Source organism: Amblyomma maculatum, chromosome 1 (assembly GCF_055883805.1).
Source record: "Amblyomma maculatum isolate TAMU_Amacu chromosome 1, ASM5588380v1, whole genome shotgun sequence".
In the NCBI taxonomy this organism is placed as follows: Eukaryota; Metazoa; Arthropoda; class Arachnida; order Ixodida; family Ixodidae; genus Amblyomma; species Amblyomma maculatum.
The window spans coordinates 452,618,852-452,646,460 of record NC_139344.1 but is presented as its reverse complement, the minus strand read 5'-3'; the positions used below and the strand labels follow the sequence as shown (position 1 = coordinate 452,646,460).

The following is a 27,609-nucleotide window of genomic DNA, read 5'->3' as shown; positions in this document are numbered from 1 at the left end:
GTTGTATTAAAATGGAAATGTGTCTTTCTTGCAAGCCAGTGGCTCGAGTTAGATTGCCATTTTTTAAATTCTATAATCAGTTGGGTGCACACTGTACAGTGGCATATCCTGGTCGTGGCCCTCATGAGCCAAGAAGGCCTTAAAAACTTACAAGCTATTCCACTCTTTTCAGCAGAATACAAATGACCGGTTCATTTACAATAGAGCAAGTCTCCTTTGATTCCATAATATGTGGAAAGTATGATCCATCACAAGGAGATTGATATAAAGCGAAACAAAATAAATACTGTGCAACTATATGTTCACAGATTAGCAATAGATAACATGAACAACTGGCAGTTGGGAAACAACACATGAGCATCATTCATACCAGCAATCATGCCAGTATGAGGTATCTTTCACGATTGCAGACACCACGAAAAATGAAATCATGAATTCAGTAGTGAAAATAAAAAAACATAAAATAGCAAAAAATACAGGCATCGCTACAATTTTTCAGAGTTGAGGACTGACAAAACTGATAGTTTCTGGTAGATTCTTCTACCCTGGATGAAATTGACTGCAGGTGATGATACGGCATCTTACACCAGCTTTTTTATTTTCATACGCAGTCCTTCAAGTTACGTGCACACATAAAACCCCTCTTTGAACTTGCTGTGCGAGACATATGTGCCGGTCGTGTAAAGCTTCCCAAGCCTTCTATCTCTCCTTGTCAGGATCTCTGGTATAAGTGCGTGCTTGCAGAAGTGTAGGAGTCCCGGCAGCATTTCCTCTGTCCAGAATTCTTTGTTGAAATTTATCCTCTCTACATGGAGGTGTGGAGGATCTGCTGGTGCATTTCCCTCACTCCAAATGACCAAGTCACACCATTTATGGCCTGTGATTGCCATCTGGCCTTGAATTTGGTACAAATAAGCATGGTTATGCTTCAGCACCGCACCTTCTTCAGTCAGCCTACAGCAAAAGATTCTGTCTTGGCAGGCGTCCTCACGCGTCATCCCTCTTTTGGAGAAGGGGCACTTAACCTCGAGTAGGCCTTCTTCATCTAATGCAACTATCCTGTCAGGGGAAGCAGCTAGGAAAGGGTACTGGCTATGAACATGAAGGCCAGTTTCTTGGACTGCTACACTCAAATCTGCAGCACGCAGCAGCTTTACATAAGCCTCTACGGCATCTGCTTCGTGCTGTCTACCATATACGATTGCTTCAGACATGGCCCTGTTACAAGGGTACAGTATTGTTTTTAGCAAGCTGTCGGGCTTGGTACAACGGCAAATCCTTTTAAAGAGTGATGCCGTTAACCGACCAACCCGTGCTGCATGCCACTTCTTGTTGGCTGCTTGGCCGACTGTTTCACTGCAAATCTGATCCCTCTCTTTTTGGCTTAGCGGATTAAGTTTCTGCATGTACTGCTGCACCTCAGTTGTTGAAGGCTCACTCCAGAGGTCGTCGCTGTCTTCTACAGGCTTTTTCTTGCATGGTGCCTTTTTGTTGCCTTGATTTGTGCTGCAAACATATCGAAGTGCTTGCAGGTCTGGACAGGAGGCTGCAAGTTTTCCTGTGAGTGACTCAATCTCCTCGGCACCAGGAAGTAGTGTACTGCAGCAGGGATTGTAATCGCGTCTCCGCTTCTCACGGGTAGGCTTATTGATGCAGTATTTCTGGAATTTCACTTCATCCAAAGGCTTCCTTTGGACTGGCTTTTTTGCTGCAAGTAAACGAAGAATAGGCTACATCAGTTGTGGAATCGAGTTAACTCGCACAAGCATGGCTGCTCAACATATGAGAAACTGAGTGTATTTTGTGTGTACTATTATCAGCTGTAGTGTGTGAATGTCGAATAAATAAATGAATGGCATGACTGGGTAAGCAGATATGTGACCAACTGTTTAGGGCTCTTTTTGGCTGTACATTTTGTAAAGGACACAGAACAACATATGAACTTGCGAAACATTGTGTACCGTAGCAATGGTCTATTGATTTGAGCATTCACATTTTTACACATGGCCCGGGATTCGATATCCAATACTGTCACCCATTGATTTTTGAATGGGCATGAGCAGCCCCCCCCCCCCCCTTTCTGTCTAGGGTAAGAAACTTAAACCGGTCTTCAACCCCACATTATGCCAACAAGAACACATTCTGCTGAGCTACTCTTTGGTCTGGCTGCCCATCTGCCAGTAAAATATACCTACACCATAACATGAATGCATTATGCATTTTATAAGTATGCACCTTGTTGAAACACCTGGCTTTTAGTGTGCAGCAAGGTGAGTTAAAGTGGGTGATATACCTTCAGGAGGGACTATCCACTTGCAGAGTATATCCGTGCAAGATGGTGCATCCTTCGCCTTCGCAGCAGCACTGAAAAGCAGGCCAGCTACACGCTGGCAGGTTTCGCTGAGTCTGAAAGAAAGAGAAAAAAAAAAAGTTTCCATTACTGCACTACTATGTTTGAAATATCTGTGCTTTCTAGCCAAGCTAAGCACGCTTCTAGCAACGGGCCGCGATGGCATAACGCGAAATATGTGATTCCGTTGATGGAGCCAGTAATGCGCTTCCAACCATCAGAACGGCGCCGTTGGGTCCTAAAATGTTCTGCCGTCTATGCACGTACACATTCAGTGAAAACCGCACGTACGCGCGCACACAGCCGTGCGCTATCTCAGCAGCGGGAGCACGGTAGAGCGCAGCTTCCCATGTATCCGCGCATTCTAATAAGCCACAAGGAAAACGACCCGTTAAGGTGTATCCACACGACGGACCACGGGCCTGTTTTGGTCCGCGGACCAAGCGTCACGTGACGTTCCACTTCCGGTTTATGAGGTCCGCGCCAATTCCGCGGACCGGAGCGGGCGAAAATAGCTGGGCATTTTTCTCGGACCGCGGACCACGGACCTGGCGGCGTCTGTGAACGGAGGAGGCGCGTTTGCGCCCGATTAAAGCGCACGAGCTCGCCCACATCAACAAAGTGCACTTCGAGCATGTTTTGAAGAGCACCAAATAACATAGGCAGTGTCTAGAGTGGCGTACGACGGTGTTTTTATGCAGCCTTCGAGTACCGCGTACCACGGTACGTGCAGCACTACGTACTGCTGCCTCGTCACGTTCCGGACAAGTGTTTTACAGCGGCGTATTTAGTGAGAAGTGTCAAAAAACATCGGGCCCCAGCTACATCATGAAAGAGAAGTTCCCAAATGAACACGTGCGATGCCAAATGCTGGGAGTTTGCCGGAGTAGTGCCGCCGCTAGCGCGGTGGACGACGACGCACTGGCCCTAGTCGTCATTAGGCCCAGATTGTTTCGCATCGAAGCCACCGCGAACGGTGCTTTCGATTTGATCAGCTCACTGCTGTAAATGGCCTGCCCAGTGTAAAAAATAAAAAAGGTCTACCTACTGTCTTGTAAAAAAAAAAAAAAGGATATGGCCATATATGAGCCAGGCCTAGCGGAGATAGAGTACAAGAAGGCCGGGTGAGCCAGCGCTACACATGCGACAGTTGTTATGCAGAAACTTGCTTGTTATCAGAGTGATTCTTACGAAGTGGTCAGTTCGGATACGCCTTTATGTTAGGCTTGTTATTCTAAGAAAGACTATTTCACTACGCACGCTGGCGCAAGAGATATCCGCCGCTGCCGTAGCACGCCTCGGCGCGGCGGTAGGACGATGCTTGAGCGCGCTATTGACGCCCGAGTCGGAAGCAGCTCCCCGCACGGTGCTATAAATAATTAGGATATTTGTAACCGCACCTTCGTTATGCAACGGTTGCGCGCTGTGCAGCAGTGGTGAGCTGCTATTCGCGTTAACTGCGGCTAAGTTCGGTCCTCAGTTAAGGCGTCCGCGTATGTTGATGTGGTCTTTATTGATCATATCTTCATCTTTGCGTCTGGAATTAAACGGATTAAGTTGAATGCTGTCAACTCAGGTACGTTCTTAGGGCTGCACAGGTGCGTCCATCCATGTTTATATGAAGCCCCTATAGATGGAGGCCGTACCTGAATATTGCCAAAATGCACGCCAAGTTCGGCATTGTGAAATAATATAAAAAAACGGAGGCAGTGTCCAACGAGCGCATCGCGAAACGGCGAGGTAAATAGCGTATACCTTTGGCCGGCCTGGTGGTCCGGCTTGTCGGCTGCTATTTTGGCCCGCCGTGTGGATGCTGTCGCGGGCTGGACCTAGCCGGACCATGCGCGATCGACACCACGTGACCGGTCCGCGGCCCAGTCCGTGGTCCGTCGTGTGGATACACCTTTAGTACGTGATACGTTCTCCCGTACCTAGGCGAACCGTGGCTGAAATAGTACAGCGCGTCATTTACTAATCAGTAAAGTATGCACTGTGCCCCAAGGCGTTGAGCGTAGACAGAGGAAAGTACTGTCCTATCGAAGTATAAACATGAACGTCTAATTTATTACTGTTCCATTGCCCGCGCATAGGTCCACATCCACTACAACATTCATTTCATTCATTCATTTGGTGTTTTTCACACACACACACACACACACACACACACACACACACACACACACACACACACACACACACACACACACACACACACACACACACACACACACACACACACACACACACACACACACACACACACACACACACACACACACACACACACACACACACACACACACACACACACACACACACACACACACACACACACACACACACACACACACACACACACACACACACACACACACACACACACACACACACACACACACACACACACACACACACACACACACACACACACACACACACACACACACACACACACACACACACACACACACACACACACACACACACACACACACACACACACACACACACACACACACACACACACACACACACACACACACACACACACACACACACACACACACACACACACACACACACACACACACACACACACACACACACACACACACACACACACACACACACACACACACACACACACACACACACACACACACACACACACACACACACACACACACACACACACACACACACACACACACACACACACACACACACACACACACACACACACACACACACACACACACACACACACACACACACACACACACACACACACACACACACACACACACACACACACACACACACACACACACACACACACACACACACACACACACACACACACACACACACACACACACACACACACACACACACACACACACACACACACACACACACACACACACACACACACACACACACACACACACACACATCCAGCAACACATTCACAGTGTGCTCCAACGATGCGGCCTGTGGCAACGATGAAACATGCCGTTGTCACAAAGACACCTGACTTCATGGACGGTGCGCACGCCGCTCTCACCAAACTCAGTTCTTTGTCGGCAGTTTCAAGATTTATCTTCAAGTTTCTTACATGGCCTTCCTCCTTGGAAGACCAGCCGCATTGAGCTTGGCGAACAGTAGATGTAGTGGAGTGCAAGTATCGCCACGAACAGTCGTTGTTTATACTACAACGCGAAACGTCCTCGCTCCACCCTGTTTCCAAGCAAGGAAATGGAATGTTGTCTTCCTTGATCATCGTCTTACGTCAGCACGCCCACGTTTCCGGCCAAGAAACAACACTAAAACAATGAAACCGCGCATGCGAACTGCTGAACACTGCCTTGCACGTGTTGGTTTGAGACGCGCTTTCCAACCAAAACTGCCGGCGAAGCTTTCCGGCTTTCCCGGCAGGTGGCGCTCGCTTTTCCGCAAATGGAAGCAATAGAGGAAGCAATAGAGAAAAGCCCCATGGAAGACTGGGATTATGAACAGGTAGAACTACTCATAAGAAGTAAAATTCAGGAGGTTAAAGTAGCAAATCGCTGGAATGGAAAGAGGAAGCCAAGGAACTGGTGGAATAAGGAAATCAGGGAAGCTATTGAACAACGACGGGCTGCTTCAAGGGAACACCGAATGGCAAAGAAAGCACAGGCTTCTCAGGAGGAAATCGACCAAAAATGGGAATCATATCGACAAAAGAAACTTCAAGTGCAGGCCCTCGTCCAAAGTAAAATAAGACAGTCCACCGATCGCTGGATGGCTGATATACACGATGCCTCTAGAGGCGGAGCAAGAAAATTCTGAAACCATATAAGCTGGCTAAGGAAGAAGAATCAAAGAAAGCAAGATCGGATTCAAGATAGCGAGGGAAATTGTTTAAAGGGAGACAACGCAGTGAACTACATTACATCAGTTATAGCCGAGTCATTTAAGAACGACGATAGGGTAATCTCCGTAAATCAGGAAGCAACACAAGGTAGCAGAATACAAAGCACCTTAGAACTGACCAATCTAAACTAGAAAAAGGCAGAAAAAAATATTCCTAAAAATACATCTACAGGAATAGATGGAATTCCGATCAAGCTGATTAATGAACTCGGTCCAAAAAGTAAGGAAACGTTGTTAAAAGCTCTGGAAACAGTCATAACGAATAAGCAAATTCCGGACAGCTGGCGGCAGAGTAAAATGAATTTGATTTATAAAGGGAAAGGAGACAGGATGCACATAAAATCCTACAGGCCGATTACCACAACATCTGTTATGTACAGGTTAGCCATGCAGGCGGTGAAATTAAAGGTGCAAGCATGGGTTGAAAGTAACAAGATACTAGGAGAACTTCAGAACGGCTTTAGAAATGGTAGGCGCTTAGATGATAGCCTGTTCGTGCTTACCCAATGCATCGAAATATCTAGAGTGGAAAATAGACCTTTGTATTTGGCCTTCCTGGACATAAACGGGGCGTACGACAACGTAAGTAGGGAACTCCTGTGGAACATATTAAAAGAAGAAGGTATCGGTTATGAGATAATAGAGTTCCTTTAGGAAATATACCGGGATAACAAAGTAGAAATTACGTGGGAAGGGATGAGAAGTACGGAGGATGTCAAAGTAGGCAAAGGATTAAGACAAGGCTGTCCTCTATCACAGGTGCTGTTCATGCTTTATATGATAAACCTGGAACGGAGGATACAAGACAGTAACCTAGGTTTTAACCTGTCTTATAGATTAGGTGGAAAGGCGGTAGAGCAGCGCCTCCCCGGTTTGATGTATGCAGACGATATTGTGCTGCTAGCTGAGAGTCTGGAGGAATTGCAAACTCTAGTTAAGTATTGCGGAGACGAAGGGGACGCTCTAGGCTTCAGTTTCAGCGCAGTTAAGTCGGGTCTGATGATTTTCAACGGCTGAACTGACCAGGGTCTTAAAATACAAGGCCTTGAAATACCTAGAGTAGCAGAATATAATTATTCGGGGGTATGGGTAAACGAAGGATTGGCATACATTGCAAAGCATGAGCAATCACGTAAGGCCAAAGGGCGAAGGAATGCCGGGATATTGAAGCATAAGGCATTGTGGGGATACAATAGGTATGAGGTATTGAGGGGTATTTGGAAAGGAATTATGGTGCCCGGGCTTACTTTCGGAAATGCGGTTTTGTGCCTAAAATCAGAGGTACAGTCGACATTAGAAACAAATCAGAGATCCGTTGGACGTTTAGCACTAGGTGCCTACGGCAAAACTACAAATGAGGCGGTACAGGGAGATATGGGCTGGGCATCTTTCGAAGTACGGGAAGCTCAGAGTAAAATATTGTATGAGGAACGCCTGAGGAAATTGGACAGTAACAGATGGGCAGCTAAGGTATTTAAATACCTGTACCTAAAAAGCGTTGACTCACAATGGAGGAAAAGAACTAGGAAACTAACTAGTAAGTATGCTACTAACAAGGACGGAGAAATAAAGAGCATTAAGCAACAGGTGAAAAACACAGAAGGTAAAAATTGGATAAATTCGATGAAAAAAAAAAAAACAGAGTGTGGAATTATACCGAAAGTGGAAAATGCAGATCAGGAAGGAAGATTTCTTTGATAACTCAAGAGGCAGTGCCCTACTTTTTGAAGCTAGATAAGGGTGTCTTAGAACACGAAGCTACAAAAAGAAGTTTAACAATGGAGATGACGCATGTGCTGTATGTGGAAACTCCAGTGAAACAATTGACCATATTATACTCGAATGCAATGGTATCCATCCGGAAGTTGATGCAGGCGCAATCACTGTTCCTGAAGCTCTGGGGTTTAGAGATAACAGTGGCCGGGTGAATAAACCAGCGGTGGAGACTAGCAAAAAACGGCTGGAAGATTGGTGGCTTAAAAGCAGAGAAGTGACATAATGTTAGTATTGTAGGAGCAAAATTTAATAAATAGAATGATGGTTTAGTTAACCATTCTAAATCAATAATTAAGATATATGGAGAAAATGAGCATGATAGCTACTGCTACCACCCCGTTTCAAAGGGGACGATCCTATATACCATCCATCCATCCCATCCATGGTCGATTGTCTCCAGCCTCACTGATTGAGTGTTTTTGTACAATTTCTGTAGGAGACAAACGCAGGCGCAGGAACCAGCATTCATGGTGTGCGGCTCGAGATGTCGGTTTGTTTTTTTCCAAAGCGTCTTAGGGGAAGCAGCACTAGAACGCGATATGAAACATCCGGTATAGTACTCACTCTTTGCTCCTCATGCACTGCCCATTGTGACACCGAATAAGGATTTTTGCTTTCCTGCAAGGAGTAAAGTGAAATGAAAATCTGTGCTACAATACGGGCGGTAGCTACGGACCAGATATTTGAATGATCGCGAGGCCAGCTATAAGTTCTTTTATAGGCACCTAATACCTTGGTATGTGTGCGCAGTGAGGGAGCATGTGTGAGCAGCATAGCCTCTGTTTTATTCGGATCTGCAATTTTACAAGGCTGAGGTGGCCGCAGGAAAGTGGCCTACATGTTTTCCCTCTGTATTTAATACTAGCACCAGCGGAAATAATCTGAGCGCCGACTGATATAATCTAAGCGCCATGTAATATAATTCGAATGCCAAGCATTTAATCATAGCGCCAGCATATTTAATCCAAGCGCCAACCAATTTAATCCGAGTGTCAAAGCAATTAATACAAGCGCCAGCGAATTTAATCCGGGTGCCAACCAATTTAATCCACATGTGGAAAATGAAGGTGGTGGAGGGCCCCAAAGCACGAAACATGAATTTCAGAAATAAATAGAAATTGAGATCACATTCCAGACCATGCGACGAGTAAGTGAAGCGTTAGCTTGAGGGATGACTTTCGTCAATATTATGGCAAACGCACAATCTCGGCAATGAAATACTGAAGGGTCCTATAGAGCTGTGGCTTACTGGCTCTATATTCCAAGAGGACTATTTATCCCACAAATGTGCGCACTGCTGATTACAGAATATATACAGAATTAAAATGCCCGATGAAACACACAACTTTTATCACACAATTACAAAGCGTTTTAATGAACCGTATCTAATTTAGCTGCATGTAATTTCATCAGCCAATCATTACATAGCCAATGCCAAAAAGTTCCAAAGCAGACGGCAAGTTTTCCGCCTCCGTTTACTCGGTGCCGAATTGTCGTCTGTTTTTGCGCTATGTTAGGAGAATGGATGAAATCACAGACACGTGAATTCACTATTAGAAATAGGTGTACTTTCTTTTGCAAAAAATAGAAATGTTTTCTCAAGAGCATAAAAAAAAACTGCTAGAAACGCAGAAGACAAGAGATTTCAAAGAAGGCGGCAATCTTCGCGCCTCCGTTGTGTGTGCCGCGTTGTTGTCTGCATTTGTACGACGGAGTAGAGCCGGACGGTGGTGGTGCGTATTCGTATATTATAGGCAGGTGGTAGTCTGCGTGTTTTAATTAATTTCGCATGAACTTTAACACGCATTATTTTCTTCCATGGAAGCTGATGATAAGTGTCCTGACATCCTAATCGGGCACCGAAAACGGGGATCGCCGTTCAAGCCTCCAGGTGCACCAAGAAGAAAGAACAGCAAAATCTCCGAGCATGACAGGGCCAGAATTCTCGAAGTGTCGAGGCGTGGAGAATATGTGAAAAAATTGGCAGACACGCTGGGCATCAATTTAAAGACGGCGAGATCCATCACAGCGAGCGATAGAGAAGCGTTGAAGAAAGGCGGAACATCGAAGAAATTCGGAAATGAGGCATTAGTGGCTCTAAAGAATATTGTGGATAACAACCCTGCTTTCACGCTAAAGCAAATAAAACAAACAGTGGAAGAAGAATTGCCAGGAATCGCCATCAGTACGAGTAGCATTGATCGCCTACTTTATTCGCACGGTTACGCTATAAAGTTGACGATTCAGAGGCCAATTGACCGCAAAAGAGACGACGTGAAACGCAGCCGCAAAACATATGTACAATGGTTGCAGTGTGAAGGACCTCGCTTGTGTAGGTTTTACATCGATGAGGCCAACTATAACATATGGTGTTCAAGGAGCTTCGGCCGTGCAGTGAAGGGACAGCCTGCGGTGCAGACGACGACTGGCACCAAAGGAGCAAACCTTAACATTCTCGCCTGCATGTCCGCAAACGGTGTCGTTCATTGGACCGTCGTAGACAAAGTTCACTGGTTCGTTTTCAATGAATTTTTGAGCCACATATCAGCCCTTGTCGAAAGTGAAGAACCTGGTTCTTAAGCGGTTTTTATTTTTGACAACGCTCCAGCTCACATTCGTGCGGAACAGGGAGGCCTGGCTTGTCAGACGCACTCGATCAAGCGGCTGCCTCCTTACAGTCCGTTTTTCAACCCTATAGAGGAAGTCTTTTCGAAGTTAAAGTCGGAAATCAAAGCTTTCCTCAGCGAGCGGAGAGACCTGGTGCTAATCACTCCTCCCGGAATGACTAAAAAGGGTCATCGGCGCAGTTTGTTGCTAGACGCTGCTCGACACTCTATGCAGCAAATACAAAGGGTAGAGTGTGCTGCTTTTGAGCGCCATAACATTTCGTTTATACGGGAAGCTTTACATGAAGACGATATTTAAAACGTTCTGAGTTTCACTTAGACCTGCCGAATGTCTCCTAGAAAATAAAATTGCATTTCAGTCTGCTACTTCCGTGCTTTTACGTGCTTATAGTTTGTTGGCAACCTACGCCGCTAGGATTGCCGCCCAGGCAAATTAAGCACTGCTGCTAAGGTGACCATAGTGAGAAGCCAGTAGCTATTCCTGGCCTCGGTTGTAAGCTCCGCTGTCACGGAGCTTACTATACCATGCCGCTGCCAGACTGAATGCAGGGGCGCGCTCTCTCTTTCCGTAGTAGCGTATACTCCAAGTCTTCACGCCTAAACTAACTGTGTGTTACCCTGATCCTTTTCTGCTAGTGGTGTTAAATCATGATTAGAAACCCTAATACATTTCTGCACCGGTTGCAATTTTTAAAAACAGCCGTCTGTTGTGTGAAGGCCGCACTTGCCATCAGCATGCAGATTCAGTGCATAAGACAACCCATGATAAGCAGTGCTTAACCAAATTAGAATATGAGAGGTATATTTATTCACTTGCCATGCGTCTTAGCTAAAAGCCTCAAGAGACGTGTCACAAACCGCATTTTTTTCTTCAACTGCACATGGTTCTTGGTTGTTGCAAGGTATAAGAAGAAAGCGAAATAGTGCATGCAGATGGGACGCTTACTCGTCGCATGGTCTGAAATGTGATCTCAATTTCTATTTATTTCTGGAATTCATGTTTCGTGCTTTGGAGCCCTCAACCACATTCATTTTCCACATGTGGATTAAATTGGTTGGTACCCGGATTAAATTCGCTGGCGCTTTTATTAATTGCTTTGGCACTCGGTTTAAATTGGTTGGCGTTTGGATTAAATATGCTGGCGCTATGATTAAATGCTTGGCACTCGAATTATATTACATGGCGCTCAGATTATATCTGTCGGCGCTCAGATTATTTCCGCTGCCGCTAGGATTTAATTCAGAGGCAAACCCTGCTAGTGCTCTATTTTCTTGTAGATATTATAAGAGGTGTTAATCTAGATAATTCGGCTGCTTTTCTGAACCTCTCAAGAAAAGATTAAAAACCGCTAAAGAATAAAACTGTCCAAAAACGCCTTTCATTGCGCCACATACAGCATATAGCTTCGTCCGGGAGGTGTATATTTTGGCCAAGACAAAGTTTCCTATTTACCCTCTTTCTTCAAGGCCAAATGACGGTCTGGGCAAGTGAGATTTTGAAAGCGGTAGATGGTGTTTCCGGGTACCGCGGGGCCGACGAAGTAGTGTGCTTGCACACAGCGACGATGATTGAGGATCGCATGATCGATGAAGGGCTGTTCTTGAAGACGACGACGCCGACAGTGTGGATACTCCACAACACTTGAACACCTCTGATCGGATTCTCTATTAGGTGTGCCGATTCCGCTGCTTTTCCCCTGCAGGTTCTTATTGAGTTGAATTATTTCTTTTTGTTTTCTGATCAATAGAGCCTTTTTCTGTCGTATTGTTTATTTATATGTATTAATGTTTTTAGTTTCCTATCTAGCAGCATAGCGCCCTTACTACTGGTTTCGCCTGTGGCCAATCCCCCTCGTGCCATTATTTGAGGGAACAACAACAAATCTATGCACCGATTTCCGCCCATCGCAGCACAAGTCTCAACAAATACTTACCCCTAACAATGTGAATGCTGATACACCATTTCATTTGCAAAAAGCAACATCAATAGAAAGCCGGTTGGCATTAATATGCCTTTATTATGTTTATTTAAATAACGCCGAACATCTGAACTGTGATATGAGGCAGCAACAGGGTAACATAGCGCTATCGCTTTTTTGAAGGTGTAGCTGAACTACCTTCACTGCCTCGTGCGGACAGAAGGGAACATACACCATTTCATTTGCGAAAAGCAATATCAATAGAAAGCCGGTTTGGCATTTATATGTATTTATTGTGTTTATTTAAATAACGCCGAACTTCTGGACTGTGATATGAGGCAGCAACAGGCTAACGTAGCGCCATCGCTTTTTTGAAGGTGTAGCTGAGCTACCTTCACTGCCTCGTGCGGACAGAAGGGAACATACACCATTTCATTTGCAAAAAGCAATATCAATAGAAAGCCGGTTTGGCATTTAAACCCTTTATTATGTTTATTTAAATAACGCCGAACTTCTGGACTGTTATATGAGGCAGCAACAGGTTAACGTAGCGCTATTGCTTTTACGTTTCCTGAGGAGGAGGAGGATAAACATTTATTGAGGAAGTCAGGCAGGCAGAAGCTTCCGCGCTAAATGGCCAGGAGCCCTTCAGCTCTTCCGACCTGGGTTGCACGCTCGAAGGGCTGCAGTTGAATTAGCGGGTCCGAGCTGAGCATAGCGGCCTCCCACTGCTCGCAAGTGGAGAGCTGCAGATTCCGCGGGAGGGGGGGGTGTCTCGCGGGCATGCCCATATTATGTGGTGTGAGTTGGCCCTCTGGGGGCAGAAGCTACTGTAAGGGGTGTATAATGAAGGGTATGCATGGGCGTAGTTGACTGGGTGTGGAAAGGAATGCGTCTGTAATTTTCATCAGATAACCTCCTGTGCCTTTGTAACAGATTTGTGTCGCGGAGTGTATAGGATACGTGTTTGTCGGAAGTGTAGCGTAATTTCTTGAAAGGAAACCATACACTCCCTGGTCGACCTAATGAGGAGTTGTCCCCTTGACCCGGTTGACGAGTCCTCGGGCGAAATTGTGGGCAGCCTCTTTACCAGGAAGGAACAAATGAGCTGGTGTTTAGGTTAGCTTTATTGAACGAAGAGTCTTTTGAGAGGCAAACAGCAATTTGAGTCGCATATAGGGAATATCCTGCTTTTGCTATAATTTCTTATTGCGGTTTTCGAGTTGCTAATTATATGAATTGCTGAGGTTGAGCTTATCGCGAGGGCGATCGCAGCCTCCAGCGCTTCCTCTGGGTAGGTGGTAATGACCGAAACGGCCTTTGTTGTTGACCCTGATAACTTAGTCCATAGCCTCGGAGGCTATGCTCAGTCACAATTGTGAATGCATTACGGTCCGCGTGTTTGGCTGTATCGGCAAACACCGCCTCTTGTTTAGACTGGTATTGCTTGCGTAGGGCTTTGGCTCTTCTGTCTGAATGAAATTCAATGTGCATATTCTTCGGGAAAGTTAGGATTGTCACGTAAGTTTGAGGGCTTATTGAAAGTGACATTTTGTCCTGCCTTGTTTCAGGGTAACCGATTGAGAGAGCGTCAATGATAAAGCGTCCAGTCGGTGTGTGGGTCATCCGCTTGTATTGAGAGATGAGGTGGGCCTCTACCAGCTCGCTAAGCACGTTGTGGACTCCGAGGGCACTGAAGCGCTTCGTGGAGGTGTTTATGGGGAGACCAAGTGCGGACTTGAACGCCCCTTTGTTCAGTAATCAATACGTTGTGTTTCTGCTGTGTTAAGTTTAAGGTATGGTAGCTTGTAGGTAATTCTACTTATTCTGCAGAAAAAGGCATTAAGGATAATTGCAAATGTTTCCTTCGACTCTCGCTCTACAGAATTGTTTGACCGTTTTAAAGCAGTTAGAATAGATAAGTTGTATAAACATCGTTCATCCGACTCGTATCTAATGCCCACTAAAGGACATAATCCCTTCTTTGCTAATCTCTCTAAACTCACGCCAAACTCATTGCTGTATATTACCCGCCAACCCGAGTACTGACATGTTCCTACACACTGAAACAACTTTTCCCTGCAGTCCTTGACATATACGCTTTCATCAATGCTAAATAATTTTGATCACCGAAAATCGATAAATTATTATCACGTGTACCTGAAACAAAGGCCTTTAAAATGTTTTTATTTCCGTATGATTGTCTTCTAGTGTTTCTCCGATATCTCTCGCGCTTTACTGTTGATTTGTTGTTTGTTTATTATTTTGTGTTTTCCGAATCTCGACTCCTTTTTTCTTTATCATGTCTGTGTATAACAATTCTGTAGTTGATTTTATTAACCGTGCAGGTGCATTGTATGCAAAGCAGAATCTGTATATGATTGTGAACGGAAGTGTTTAAAATATGCTTGTTTTGAACTCCTCGATGTACGCGCTGCTGCTGTCATCACTTGTAGTGGTCGCCACCTAGTTAAGCAGCCGCGAACGGCAGCTTTTTGGGGTTGCTCCTTCTTTGCACACAAGCAAAATAAAATTAATTTGAATTGAATTTGAAAAAAAAAGTTGGACCAGGCAGACGAGATCAGTTTCCCTCATACCGGAATATCGGTTAGCGATTCGACATATGAGACGCACTGTCTGAGAGACACTAGTCTTGAGGCGATTGAGGAACTCCGTGTTTCGGCCGTTGCTCTGGATGTAAATTCCAAGAACCCGTATGACGGGAACCTTGGGTATAAGTTGTCCTCAACATGCACCTGGATTTGGGTATGGCCCCCTGTGCCTGCGCAGCCGGTGTGGTGCCGTGGCAAGACTCCCGACTACTGTGCCGGATTACCCGGGTTCGAACCCGACCTCGGCGGCTGCGTTTCGATGCAGGCGAAACGAAGAGGCGTCCGTGTGCTGTGCGATGTCAGAGCACGTTAAAGACCCCAGGTGGTCGAAATTACTCCGTAGCCCTCCACTATGGCTCCTCTTTCTCGCTTTGCACTTTCACGCCCACCTTCCTTCCTTCCCTTACGGCGCGGTTTAGGTGTCCGCAGCAACAAGTGTGAACGATACTGCGTTTTCTTCTTCCTCTGAACCAACCTGTAAACCATTTCTTCCTGTGAACTTCTTCCTGTGAACCTGATTTACCACGCAATAGCAGAAGTTCTGATTTTTCTGGGGAGCAGGATAGACCTACCCTCTCTACGCATTCGGTAACGGTTCTAGTTGTAGGGTTTCTTCTATTTCTGCGTCCTTTCCTGATGCGACCCATAGCGTTATGTCTGCTGCGTATAACGTATGGGACAGATTGGGTATACGGTTTAGCTCGTCCGGGAGTAATGAGGACAAGTTAAAGGTCAAGAGGGACAGCACGGACCCCTGTGGGGTGCCGCGGCTGCCAAGTGATATAGTTAGATTTGAGGGTTCAAAATTTTAGTTCGGCTGTTCGACCCGTGGACAATCCCTTACGTAGTTGAAGGTCCTAGGAACGGGTTTTATTGTGTGGAGGTTGTTAGGTATAGCTGCATGTGCTACATTATCGAATGTCTTGGCTAAGTCTACACCTAGGATAGCTTTGGTGCTCTACCAATGCGGGGTTAAATTAAGTGGTGGGAAAGTTGCAGCATTTCATCTTGGGCTGAGAGTCGAGAACGGAAGCCCAACATTGTGGGTGGTAGGAGATGGTGATCCTCGACATAGGTGTGGAGGCGATTGAGGATGACATGCTCCATTAGTTTCCTGTACATGATGTTAAAGAGATGGGCCTGAAGTGTTAAAGGGCTAGCCATTTGCCCTGTTTAGATATGAACGTTACCTTTGCATGCGTCTATGCTGCAGGAATTTGGCCTTCCACCAAACATTTATTCAAATAATTTTAAGTCCTGTAATTGACACGTCATCCAAGGTTTTGTAGAGATTTGGTGGTACCACCATCCGCACTTGGGGCAGAGTTTACGCTCGAAGCTGTGTTATGGAGATGCGTACTTAGGCCTCGGTGATGGTGCTATCAAATTCTGGATGTGCAGGCTCTGTATATGTTGAAAAGGTGGTCGGCGGACGGGAGCTTATGAATATTGTTTGTAGGTCTCGCAGGAAATCTCTGTCGGTTCCCGGGTACTTGTGCATTAGCGTCGCCAGGCTGTCTAATAATATGCAAGGGCAGTTAGGACTCACCCGCACTTGGAACTTACTGCGGTTGCTTCTTGACCAAGCCAACTACAAATCTGCCCAATTATGTTTCATGAACGTTTTCACGAATGGTGCACTAAAATTGTCTAAAGTGATTTTCATCCTTACGGCAATGCGGTTCTGGACATCTCGCGATGGAAGGAGCAAGCACAGCACTCAGAAACTGATCAGATAGTTCTCTTAGTGCATGGTAAGTGTGTACAAAAATAGTGTGGCTGTTGTTTTTCAATTTGATTCGCGTGGTGTCTGCAAGTAAAAAAAAGAGACTTTCCAAACCCGTACCTCGAAAACAGATGAAATAGCACGACAGTGAGTAAGCATGCATGTTGCATCTGCATTATTTCCTTGGCATCTCCGTTTTTTTTAGCAAGACAAAGGAAGGAACTGGCATCAGATACGTCAAGCCTGAGTTACGAATAGCCCTTACAAAAATGTCTATGATCACTTTATGTGATGTCTTTAGACAATATGATCATAGAAGCTATCGACCATCAAAAGAAAGTCTTTAGAACACGTATCATCTATGTATGACCTCACTTCCGACAATTGGCCACCGTGATTGAATAGAATGTATTTACATAGAACATATTTATACCTCCTATGATTAGCCTATTGATAGTGTATATGGACACTGTAACCACTGTGTTCCGATAATTGGCCACCATTATTTTAAAGAATCGTGTTCATACAAAGTATTAATATCTTCCGTTATGCTAACTATATTTCAAGTATCCAATAATAATGTGTATTTTACTCACTGTTCACATGCGTGTAATATTTCGTGAAAAGTGAGTGGTGAAAGAAACAGATGCAAATTCATATCTTCATTTATTGCACAAACCCTTGACACAGAAACACTTGGTTTCCGATGGCAACGGCATTGTGTGTTTGATGTAGCAGCCATATCAAATTTATCATGGTGTCACCTAGAAAAGAAATATACATGCTCAAAATTTCTCTGCCAATTTCACGCGCTTTGTGCTAGCATCACACACATCTCTCTTCACTCAGATGCCTCTTTTTCCTCAAAATATGCTAACAGGTTTCCAACCACTTTCTGTACAAACTAGTACCTGCAAAACACCCTCAGGAGATCGAGACTATTGCTGTGTTTAGTTGTATTCCTTTTCATCCTCTATATCATTCGACATTAGTTTATCACAATAGGGGCCCAGGAAACAAATGAGTGAAATTTACACGCCAGTATGCTTGGTCATCAGATAAACTCTCTCCTCTGCCATTTGCTACATCAAGCAAATACACATGTTGAGCGGTAACGTATCAGTATGTATACATACATTTTGGTGCATGCTACCAGCAAGTGATGCCACTACGCCTGTTTGCTCCCATTTTTGCTGAGTGATGCCTATGTTAGCCATAGCAGATAACACACACCTAAGTAATTACTGAAGGACACCAGCTACACCAAGCACCTAGGTGAATACAAGAGCAATGATAGGGAATGATGAAGTATATTATAGTTACCCTACAATATGCAGTCACACATACTTTTTGCTACATATGCAGGTAACAAGTCTCAATAGTGTATTCCCAAAGAGTAAGAAAATAAGAAAGTGCCACTCATGCCCATCTTTTCCTTTCAAGAGCTCGTCACCAAGGTAAAATCTTTATCACATATGAAAGCAAAATTCAGAATACCTTTCTTTTATAAGAAGTCCACATGGATGCTGAAGAAACTACGCTGCTACGTCCCACTGATACTTGTCCCGGAAGTCAGGTTGCCTTGTTACTTGTCGGCACAGACCACGGCAACAGGGTGTCTCCAGATATGGTCGAATGAAGCAACAAGAGGACTGCATGTACATATGAGAACACTAGTCAGAACAGCACGAAGATTTTTTGAATAATAAAGGAAAAGTCAAATGCACAAGTAAAAGAAACATAGGAGGAGTATTTCATATGGTTGCTGAGTGACAGCATGAAAAGCCCAGAATTGGAAACGCAATGCTCCACTGAGGAAAATTACATAATCATAAAATACATAAATGCATAATAATCTAGGTAATCTCAGGAATAGTGGCAAGTCTTATGTAGGCACTATCTTTTGGAGATACGTGGAAAGACAAGTCAGATGAGGTGGTAAAAAATGACTGGTTTGGTGTATGTGGTTTAACATCCCAAAGCAACCCAGGCTATGAGAGATGCTGTAGGGGAGGACTTCAGAGCGTTCGACGAGCTGGGGCTCTTTAACGTGCACTGACATCGCACAGGACATGAATGCCTTTTTACTTCAATTTTGACCTTACTGCTGAACTGGTCGTACTCAAAATAGGTTGGCACTACTTTTATTTAAATTTAGACAAGGTCCTTTAGAGGATACAAGACTTGCATGTGTCCCAGACACATTCAGGGAGACACGTTGGCCTTGTACAAAAGCTTAAAACGTGGAGAGCTTGTCTCATTAAAACCCACCAGGCCCCGCATAATCACTTTTTGGTACCTAGTATTGCCTGCTTTTGCTCGTCAATAGTAGGCTACCGACAATAGGAGCTAAATTATTTCAACCTTAAAAAATCATGCAGCTTACTGCTGGAATATGCAGTCACACATAGTTTTTGCTACACATGCAGTTAACAAGTCGTAATAGTGTATTCCCGAGAGTAAGAAATCAAGAAAGTGCCATTCATGTCCATCCTTTCCTTCAAGAGCTTGTCACCAAGGTAAAATCTTGATCACATATGAAAGTCAAATATAGGAGAAATACCTGTCTTTTATAAGAAATCCACATGGATGCTGAAGAAACCATGCAGCTACGTCCCACTGCTACTTGTCCCGGAAAGTCAGGTTGCCTAGTTTTTACTTGTCGGCACAGACCACGGCAACAGGGAGTCTCCAGATATGGCTCAATGAAGCATCAAGAGGACTGCATATGCATACGAGAACACTAGTCAGAACAGCAGGAAGAAAGTTATTTTGAATAATAAAAAAAGGAAAAGTCAAATGCGCAAGTAACAAAAACAAACAAGGAATACTTTATATGTTGCTGAGTAACAGCATAAAAAGAGAAGCACAGAATTAGAAATACAATGCTCCACAGAGGCAAACTACAGTAAAATGCTTGTGCCCAAAATTCTCTTCTAGAGTGGAAGATTCAGTGACATATGCAAGGGGTTACATTTATCTACTGTGCATGCATATGGTACTATAGGAATACATTACTGTCTGGGAAGTCGACCTCCACACCACCAGGTATCAAACTATTTCAGAAGTTTCTGAAAGATTTCTATGCAATGACAGGAAGATCTTTCACTATCAAACACAGTTGCAAACAACACTAAAATCTAAAGAGCCCATGTATGTTTCTCTTAAAAATGTGCGGACGAAGGAAATGTAGTTGCTGCTCCTTTTATTTATTTACTTGTAACTAATACTGCATCATTTCCAGCTATAGCAAGCGTGAACACAATGCAAACAAACAATAGAGGTGAGCAAGCTTATCTAAAGATTTAGAATGATTTTTTGTAATAAAATGAACAGAAATCATTTAACTAGCCATGTACAGGAGACAATGCATGTACTAAATCAGAGCTGCACAGATTTAAGAGCCTTAAAAGCTCTAGCAAAACACCCTTCTTGTCACTGTTGCCTTTTCACAAACACTACAGGCTGGCCGAGAGCTAGTTTAGATACAATACCTCTAATTATCGCATTCAAACTGATCACTTTTTCAAATACATTGATAAACACAGGTACACATGGCTGAGCTTTCAAAACATCATCTGTTGGACCAAACCCTCGTTATACTCTTGGATAGGTCTGATAATAAAGATCAGCATGGCGAACAGCCATTCGGCGCTTCCATGCGCTATGCAAGCTTAATAGCCTTATCATATCTTACAGAACACTGCTGTAATTTTCAACACCTGAGAACCAAATTCCATGGGGGTTTAAAGGGACATCTATGAGCAAAGTTCACTGTAGGACATTGCCCCCAAAAAACCCAATCACAACAATCTATAAACACATGTTCGACAGCCTCTGGCTTTCTGGACAAAATACAGTTCACACCCCATGGCAGAAAGATCTCTCTCTGCCATCTATGCTTATCCAGGCAGAACCCAAACATGTAATTTAAAAGATTTTTAGCAGGCTGTAAAGGCATTCGTTTTACATGTTAGGATGCATTATTATTTGATAAACACAAAAGGGCCGCTACACTGATACTTCCCTTCGTCTTGCAGCCCACCCCTTCTGTAACAAGCCCCCTCATGTTTGCAGAACTCAAAAACACACAAAACAATTAAACAAAAAATGTTCTCCAACGGATAAATCTCAATGTATTACTTTTATTATTGCTAGTAACTATTTGGCTCTAGGGTTAATGATGCAATTAATTAGGTTGTGAATAAAATGAGTTCGGAAGTTAATTACTAATCTTGGTGACTAGCAAGAAAGTAAATATTTGTGTATATGTTGCTTTGAGCAAAGTAAATGTTCTCATTTAGTCACAGAAAAACAGAATACCACTTGAACGAACGTCACTTCGACGATGTATTCAGTTGTACGAACTTTATTAAATCCCCCCACTGAAGCTCTATTGAACACTATGCAAACACACTTCATTTTAACAAACTTCAGTTATTGCTCATTTCAGTTCAACGAACATTTTCTGCAGTGCTATCCTGTGTCTTCAAAGTCATACTGAGCGCTTAAAAAAGCACAATCCGCACTCTTTGTAGCATATCTTTATGTTAAGAATCACTCTTCATTATCGCGTGAAGAAAAGTGGCCGTTATTTACTTTAAAGTGAATTGGCTGTCTAAACTAGCTTGTAACCAGATGAATCCATAGCTGTCTTTGCACGCTTAATTAGCTGTGCAGTCATCGCCAGTCAAAGCCAGATCTTCAGTCCTACTAGGCCCTTTAGCTCCAAGAATTGCGAATGTGTGCATTTTGGTTAGCCATGTTTTGCTTGGAGAAAATGCAAGCCTTTTCTCCTCAGCAGGCCGTTGTGATAGGCAAGATTCTCAGGAGCTTGCACAGTAATCAAGTTCAAAACCACTGTAGTCCTTTCAAAAGTGCTGCAAAAGGTTACGCATTCTTCACTTGCAAATCAGCGCAGTGACAAATAAATGGGCCCAGATAAGATTTGAACAACCTAAAAATCTGTGACAGATTTTCCCTTTTTGGGCTCCAAGATTACCTCGGAAGGAGACTGCAGCCATGAAATTAGGAGACGCCTGCTTCTGGGAAAGAGAGCAATGGTTAGCCTTGACCGCCTAGTAAAGAGCAGAGACATTAGTCTGCCAACCAAGATCCGTATAACTCGTGCTATGGTCTTTCCAGTTGTGATGTATGGATGCGAGAGTTGAACTGTGAAAAAGGATGACCGCCGAAGAATTGACCCGTTTGAATTGTGGTGCTGGCGAAGACTCTTGCGAGTTCCTTGGACTGCCAGAAGATCAAATCAGTCGATATTGTCGACCATAAACCCTGACTGCTCATTGGAGGGTCAAATTCTAAAGTTAAAGCTCAGCTACTTTGGTCATCTGATGAGAAGAGAGGAGTCGCTGGAGAAAGATTTGATGTTGGGAAAGGTTGAGGGTCGCCGGAGAAGGGGTAGGCAGCGAACGCGATTGTTAGATGGCATCCTCGAGGTACTGCAGATGAAGTTATGTGATGTTAGGAAGATAGTGAGAGACCGGAAAGCGTGGCGTGACATGGTCCATAGGGTCACGAAGAGTCGGACACGACTGAACGACTGAACTGAATATTTCTTGAAGCTAATGAAAACAATCTTCCCCGCATTTATTTCAGTCCAATGAACTTTCATTTCAACAAACTTTTTCCTAAGGTCCCTTGAACTTTGTTCAAGTGAAGCATCACTGTATGTGTACATATGCTGAGGCAGTCTAAATAAACAGTAACTGAATGTCAGCATGAACATGCACACATATGCACAGTGCAGTCAGCTATATTATGAAACCATGTTTGTCACTGAGCTGTTAAAACACAGGTTTACTCAATTTTGCCTCAACTAGAAATAGAAGGTACTACTGCAATAAAACAGCTAAGTATATCTCCAGTTTTAAAGCTCTGAAGAGGGCACGAAAAATTTTCTTTAGTGCAGACTATGAGCAAGATTCACCAACACGTCAGTCTTGCGCTAAATACACAGCAAGAATCATATAACAACACCGAGCTGGTTTCAAGCTTTGCTTTATTGAAGCCTGTTACACATCCGATCTTTATACTCTCAAAAGAAAACAATAAATGCAAGAAACATGAACCAGTAAAAATTTTACAGTTATAAAGCAAACACATGAATGCAATAAACATCAGCATGTGATACCTACCAATTCAATGTCTCCTTTACAGGAAGGATGCTTTAGGGCAGGGCACCCATGGCTGATAGAATAAACTGCCTCAACAGATTCATGACGCTGTCTGCTTCATATCCAGGCAGCACTCCCTCGATGGCAGATGAAAACTGCTGCAAAAGCAGTGTGATAATACAATTGCATCAGCTGGACTGCAAGCATTATTGCCAAACAAGCCGTAAACGCAGTAAACGACTTCATTAAATCCATGCTTCTCAAAATCCATAACATACCATTACTTTCCCTATACTCCTAAAGAAAAGCTGTCTCAGAAAATGAATTCCTAGCAGCTCTCGGTCACATGCCATAAGTTACGAAAAAACTCGATCCTATCATCTGTTTCAATTCTGACCCTTGTCAGCAATGTCAAACATTAATAAACGGAGAGCTTCCATAGTTGAAATTCACTTTTCAAAATATGCTGTTTCTCTGTGAAGCTTAAAGGTTCTTAGAAATTAAACAAAACAGAAGACTAAGTTTGAAAGCTCTAACCACTTACTTCACAGCCAATTGTTAGCTTGACCCACATAACTTGCCACGCCTCCGTAAAAAAAAAAGAAAACCGTTGGGACTTAAATAAACAATACGTACTGACCTACTGAGCATACAAATATAACTATTGCTGTGTTGGAGTCAGCGAATTGTTATGAATAAAATGATATATCACCCCCCCTCCCAATCTGTGCTTACTCGAAAGGAAAGCTTAAAATACAGTATAATTTTACGCGCAAAAGTCGTTGCTTATGGACTATTCCAATAAACCTCGAATTACCGACTCTATGTGCAAATAGCTCAGCAGAGAAACCCTATAAATAAAAAAGATAGGTAGCGAGCGATCGCACACATCTGATGGAAGATAAAAATAGCGTCTACATCGCTTTTACGCAGTACAAGGCCTCTCTCAATATTTGAAGCTGACAGTTATGGCTGAGAGGCAAAGCGGTTGTTTACGTTTGAATAATTGGTAATAACTCCGCAAAAACAAACGCCTTAACTATCTGAACTTTGTTGCAAAATGATCGGAAAGAGGCCGCGGACCATCGAGGATCACTTTTTAGAACTTAACTAGGTGCTAAAAAGGCTAAACGATGAAAAATCTTCCTAGCACATTGGTCGTGCTGTGTGCAGCAAATTAAAAAATGGGTAAACGCGTGTATGTTAAAAACTGCTCCGTTCAGAAACATAAAATTTTCCGTGAGTATGCGCAAAGGGTTTATAAAAAAGGAATGAAAACATTTGGCAACTTACATTGAAGATTTCTGGCAGAAAGAAGTATTTTTTTCCGTGCTCGACGTCGCCACACGCCGCCTCCCCGAGAAGTTTTTTTGCAGGTCTTCTGGGCACGACCACGTGACGCATGCCTCTATTTTTGCAGAGCGTTCGGTGAGCAATCACGTGACACATGGGTGCCGTAGCCAAGCCGTAGTTTCGGCGTCCGCTCACGCGTGTATCGTGGAGTCCAGCCGCGGCGGCAAGGGCGCCGGAGGCCCGAAAAGACCTTCCCCGGGCACGTGAACACCCTGAACCGAAGAAAATGATGGAGGGACCACACAGGGGCCTGGCAGAGGCGCAGGAAATGGACTACCACGAGGCGACCGAGACCGAAGGCGCAGGCCTAACGGCGTTAGGCCTAACCGACGGCGTGGTCGGCAGCGAAGCCCCGAGAAGCAGCCCCTCACTCAACCCAAGTCTATCGGAGGAGGAAGACAACCAAAACTGGCAGCTCCCAATATCGAGGAGGCAAGCGAGGCGCCAGCGAGAGAAGAAAAGACAGAATAGTGACGGCAACGATAGCGGCGGACCGGCCGGCACGGTGTTAGGCCTAGCGGGATCGAGGAGCCCGGCGAGCGGCGAGGCCGGCATGGAAACCACCAACGGCGAGAAACGCAGAGAAGAGGTGAGGAAACGACTTCTTCCTCTACCCAAATATGATTTGAAGATTATTTTGAGACCTAAAGGCCTCATCGTTAGAAACCTACAGACCCACCAAGTGGCTCGGGCGGTAGTCGCGACGACCGGTTCGAGGTGCAAGGGGGAAGACCTAATTATCAGACTACGCAACGGCTCCAATATAATCATCGTGAGCACCGACAACGAAGAGGCGGCCCAGCAAGTGAGGCGCATATCCAATCTCATTTTCGGCGGGAAATCCTACGAGGTTAACGCACACGTGGCGGCGCCGGAAGACACAATACGAGGGGTGATCCACGGCATCGAGCCCGGAACAACGCCCGAAGAGCTGAAAGCCAATTTAAGGGTACGTACCCAGGGAGTCAAGATTCACAGCGCTCGCATGCTAGGCAAGACAAGCACGGCGGTAATCACCTTCGACGGCCACATTAAACCCAGACAAGTCTTATACTACGGAGGGGAGATGTGGTGTCACCCATACTTTCCCACCCGCCAGTTCTGCCACATATGCGGCAAGCAAGGCCATAGATCCGACGTCTGCCCGACCCCGGACAGTAAGGCCTGCAAGCAATGCGGAGAGCAGAACCCAGCCCAAGAACACCGATGCACCCCGAAATGCCTGATTTGCGGCGGAGACCACCAAACAGGCACCAAGGAATGCAAGCAAAGACTGAAGCCAGCGGCGAGCTGAGAGGGCGACCCGCATTCAGAAGCCAGCAACAGCAGCAACAGCAGTCGCTATAGGACGGGGAAGAAGTAGGAGCGGCAGAAGAAACCGACGACCAAGATGGTTTGGGGAGGAAGAGGCCACCCAACCACGGAACAATTCGAGAAGCCCGAGCCGGGAGAGAAGCAAGAGCCGGGACGGACGGCGAGACGATGCCTACCCGCCACTGGAGAAGCTCGGGGGCCCCGGGCCGAAACAACAGCAGAAGAAGAGTAGCGGAGTCAAGGTAAGCTGGGGAGCGGGTCCTCCTAAATCGTTTAATTCGCACTCAAACACATACACGGATATAAATACACCCTTAAGCAGGGAGAAAAAGCTAGAAGAAGAAAATAAGGCTCTGAGGGAGGAGCTAAATAAAAGTCGAGAGGAAACTAAACAGATTAAACGGAAACTAGACGAACTCATCAAAGAACTACAATGGCAGCAACAGGGCAGAAACGAGGCAAGCAATATTAGACCAGCCTCTCCCCTCCTCCACAACCGGTCGAGGAGAAGCAGAAGCAAACGGAGGACCAAAAATGGGACGAAATGAAAAGCTTTATGATGACAGTACAGAAACAAATGCAGGAATTCCAGCAGAGACTAGCTATGCAAGACCAGAGCTTCCGCAGCTACGTCAAGAATCAAAACAACAGACCTATCCACGAGGCTAGAGACAGACTATTTAGCGAAAGACGCTTTGGCGCAACAGAAAACCAAGGGGCAAACAACAATGCAAACCCATCATGGCAAGACAACAGCAACTAAATATTTGGCAGTGGAACTGCAGGGGGTACAGGAAAAAAACAGGGCCGCCTGCAGCAGTACATAAACTCCAGGGGGAAACAGCCAGACATAATCCTGCTCCAAGAAACCAACAGCACACCCACATTAAAGGGATACACTTGCCAGGAAGGCGGGAAAAGAGCCGCAACCCTCATCAGCAGCAAAATAGCCACCTTAGCACACAAAGAGATGGAGGGAACGAATATAGAACACGTAATCACCGAAATAATTCCAAAGAAGAAATTTGGGGCAAAAAGCACCTTCATAGTAAACCTATACAGCCCCCCGAGACAAAAGGACGGCGATTTTGGAAGGTTGTTTACAATTAGCCAAAACAAACGCCCTTGTGATAGCGGGAGACTTTAATGCCAAAAGTCCAAACTGGGGATGCCCAACGTCTGACCGAAAAGGCCAAAGCATCTGGGACACTGCGGCAGGCCAGGGCTTCGAACTAGTAACGGACGAAGACCGACCCACAAGAACGGGCAACAGCGTAAGCGCAGACACAAGTCCAGACCTCACTTTCGTAAAGGGTACAAATCAAACAGAGTGGGAAAACACCCTAGAGAATCTAGGAAGCGACCACTACATAGTCCAGCTCACAATGACGGCAGAGTCCACCAGACGGAAGCTTGGGAAAGCCCGCCTCACAGACTGGGACGCATTCAGACAAGGGAGCAGGGACCTAACAGGACAGATTACGAGCATCCAAGAATGGTGCCAGCAGCTCAAACAAATACAGGAAACGTATACGAGGGAGGTAGACAGAACCGAGCGAGCACCAGAGGTGGACAAGCGCCTGCTTAGGCTATGGGAGGCAAGGCGCAGTCTCACCAAGCGATGGCGGAAACAAAAGCTAAACAGAAAGCTAAAGAAAAAGATTGCAGAAGTCACAGCCAAGGCAGAAGAATACGCCACACAACTAGCAAGGCAAAACTGGCAGGAATTCAGCAACTCGCTAAACGGCACACTGAGCACGGCTAAGACATGGCGTATCCTGAAAGCCATGATGGATCCGGGAAAAACGAGGACCGAAAGCAACAAGACAATACAAAGACTAATCCACCAGTACGAACGAACCGAGGACCAAATGATTGAGGAC

General features: G+C 44.9%; 1 long non-coding RNA gene and 1 pseudogene across 1 annotated transcript; both read right to left on the bottom strand.

Annotated features, from left to right (window-relative positions):
* Positions 1-581: 581 nt before the first annotated feature.
* LOC146209667 (uncharacterized) lies at positions 582-5,633 on the bottom strand (annotated as a pseudogene).
* Positions 5,634-18,441: 12,808 nt separating this feature from the next.
* On the bottom strand, positions 18,442-23,182 carry LOC146209666 (uncharacterized). The gene is made up of 3 exons (XR_014703465.1): positions 23,081-23,182; positions 19,489-19,647; positions 18,442-18,577 (listed from the first exon to the last, which is right to left on the bottom strand). It is a non-coding gene; the product is annotated as an uncharacterized LOC146209666 (long non-coding RNA).
* Between the last annotated feature and the right edge of the window lie 4,427 nt (positions 23,183-27,609).